The sequence below is a fragment of the Gavialis gangeticus genome, unplaced genomic scaffold (assembly GCF_001723915.1).
Source record: "Gavialis gangeticus isolate Ggan-Ray unplaced genomic scaffold, GavGan_comp1, whole genome shotgun sequence".
Taxonomy (NCBI): Eukaryota; Metazoa; Chordata; order Crocodylia; family Gavialidae; genus Gavialis; species Gavialis gangeticus.
Window position 1 is genome coordinate 6,968,664 of NW_017729023.1, and position 3,304 is coordinate 6,971,967.

General features: G+C 45.8%; 1 protein-coding gene across 1 annotated transcript in view; it reads right to left on the minus strand.

The window, feature by feature from the left end:
- RUFY3 (RUN and FYVE domain containing 3) overlaps window positions 1–3,304 on the minus strand; it is a 118,831-nt gene that overhangs the window by 37,755 nt on the left and 77,772 nt on the right.

A 3,304-nucleotide genomic window follows, 5' to 3' on the forward strand; every position in this document is an offset into this window, starting at 1 on the left:
CTGCTTGCCTCTTTCTGTGCTTGCCCCACTGCCTTCCCCTCTTCTTCCCCCCCCCTGCAGCCTCAGGTTGCCCCATTCCCCCTTCCCCTGTCCCCCACTTCCCCACCCTCCACACTGCTTCTATCACCTGCTGCCTCTGGTGCCTACCTCCCCTTTCTCCCATCTCCCCCTCCTCTGCCCTGCACCCCCCATTTTTGTTCCATGCCAACAGCCTCCATCCTTGTTGCAGCCTGGGGCTGGAACATGGCTCCAGCCCAGCCCCATAGCAGCAGTGTAGAACCAGCACTGCTATTCCAGCCTGGCCCCATAGTGGCAGTGCTGGCTCACCACTGCTGCTGCTGCTACAGAGCCAGGCTGGAGCTGCAGCTGCAGCCCCAGCTCCAGCCCTGGGCTGCGGTTGGAGTTGCAGCAGCTGTCTGACCTCCTACATGACTGTAAAATGATGGGCTTCCCCCAACCCCCACATATTAAAAATGTGTGTGCGTGTGTGGGGGGGAATCTTATCTTCTAATTGAGTAAATAAGGTAAGTAAATATGAAGTCAGTTTCAAGAAATTATTTGGGCACTAAAATAGAACTGGTGACAGTTAAGCAGATAAGGGGAAGTGATCCAAAAATCAAATAAATTATGCAAAAATTAACGTGGAGGCTATTTCCATGTATTCTGCTGACTGTAACTAAGATATACCTGAATCACAGGCAACAAAGTAGAATGATCAACTTCATGTTTTGTTTACTGATGTAGTACCTCCCAATGTAATATAGTTGTCCTGCACAGGAGTAAACTCTTTGGCATCAAATTCTGTGCACTATTTTAAAATTAAGTTAAGGGCTACTATGAGCATTAATTGTGTATCCTGCCTTAATAGCCTGCTCTAGCAATTTCAGAGACATGTAATGGCATTGTATACCATATTTACTGGATTCCAAGAAGAGGTTTTTTAACCCCATTTAAGGTGGAAAAAAAGCCCCTTATCTTGGAATTGAGTACAAGGCAGTGGGGTGGGGGAGGAGGGGGCAAGCAGCAGCTGTGGTTGCAGCTCAGTCTTGGGGCTGGAGCTACAGCTGCCTGCCTCTCCCCACCCATTCCCACAGCCCTTAGGTCCCACCCCACTGCCACCTCCCTTTTTTCCACAGCCTCTGGCCCGTTTCCCTCTCTCCTCCTAGCCTTGGGAGCACAGCCCCAACCCAGCCAGGTAGCGAGATGGAGTGGGGATGGAGCCTGGCAGCACCAGAGCAAAGGTAAACAGGGGAATGGAGAGAGGACAGGCAGAAGGGGGAGCAAGTAGTGGGGTGGACAGGCAGCAGGAGGGAAAGCTGCTTGACCCCATAACCACCCACCCCAATGCCTACCCCCAACCACTGCTTTCCCTGCTGCAGTGGTGGTGGGGGGACAAATTTAAAAGATGACCCCCAATAATTAGATTCTGTATGTAGAAATATTTATAAATTTGTTATAATTTTCTATGTATAGAATCTAATTATTGGGGGTGTCATCTTAAATTCAGGTATATATAGTAAATTAAGAGAGTAGATTTTATTGGAATAAACCCTGGAATACCAGTGTTTTGGATTTAGAAAAAATGCTTTCCACACTTGTAGGTTTGATTGCTAAGGCTTTTCATTAGAACTCAGTTTAGTTATATGGCAGAGTCTTAGGAAGTACAAATAATAAGGTCTAGGATTGTGTTGGATTTTGGAACTCTCTCTCATTCCAGAAATTTATGCCTTTTGTACTGTGATTTCATTTCAGCATTACGAACTATGTATCAGTCACAGATTAGGAAGCAAAACTTCAGACTAGAGATGCTGAAAATATTGTCATCTATACACCAAGTTATTTGTTTTTACTGCTGCTAAGATTTATTTTCCAAACTGGGTAATCATTGGGAGGGTTAATATTGTTATCTGCACTAACAAAAGTCAAACGATCAAGGAAGGAAAGCCTGCTCAAACATCTCTTCCCAAAGAGATGTTAAAGATCCATCTCCCTACTTTTTAACGAGTAAAGAAACAATCACAGGTGGAACTACTGGGCAATGACCTGGTAATGAGAGTTGTTCCAAAAACAACATCAAGTGAACTACACATGCTCCTAAGGCAATCGCCACTTCTCAAGAGCTCTTAAAATGAACTGGGGGTAGGTGGGGTGGGGTGGGGTATACTTACAAGTTTCAAAAACCTGTGATGAAAGAACAGCCCCATTCATCCAAATTGTTATCCACAGAATAATAAAATACGTGGTATTTTAAAAGGTGTAAATGTTAGCAGAACACACTGAAACATGCGGGATCTAAAATTCAAACCAACTTTGTACAAAATTGATAGCTTCTAGACAATGTCACATTTACTATACTTATCCAAATCCAAGACAATGCTGAATTTAAGATGATTTCCCAATAATTAGAATCTTACGGAAAATTTATAATTTTTTAAATAACTTTCTATGTATATAATTTAATCATAGGTGGATCATCTTAAAATTTGTGTTGTCCCCCCCCCACACACACACACACTACTGCAGCAGAGAAGACAGTGGCGGGGGGCAGGCAACACAAGGGGGGGAACAACAGGAAGGTCAAGCAGTCTGCCCCCAACCTCATATCCCCCCCTCGCTGCCTGACCCCCTCCCTTTCCCTGCATCTGTTACCCCACTGGCCATTTACCCCTGCTTCACACTGGCAGGCTCCATCCCTGCTCCAGTCTGGGGTGCAAAGCACAACCTCAACCCAGCCCAGTAGCAGTGGTGTGGCTTGAGGCCTGGCTAGAGCAGCTACTGCCATTTGGCTGGTCTGGGTGTGGGAACAAGGACAGATCCTGAGAGCAACAGAGCAATGGTAAGTGACTGAGGTGTGGGGGATGAGCAGGTGGGTGGGCAGGGGGAGGGAAAGCTGCCTCAGGCTATTTCAAGACTAGAGGCTTTTTTCTCCTTCCACATTAAATGGGAGAACGGGGGGGAACCTTGTCTTGGCAACAAGAACATATGGTAGCCTTCCCTGCTTGGGAAGGCTAGCTTTGATGCAGCCTGAAGATAAGTAGTATCAAACAGGAAAAAACAAGGATAGAGGGAGAAGTTATGAAATGGGGAAAGCAGGGACAGAAATGAACATACAGTCTCCTGTTTCATCTCTCTGATAAGAAAAAGAAAGCAAAATTGACTCAGAGGCATCATTTTCACAAAGGGACCATAATCCTGACCTTTCCTTACCTGCAGCTTGAAGGAAAGCTCATGCTTTAGGGCCCTGAGATCATCTAGTTGCTGCCTGAGTGCTACTAGTGCATCCTGCTTCTCACAAACATCTTTT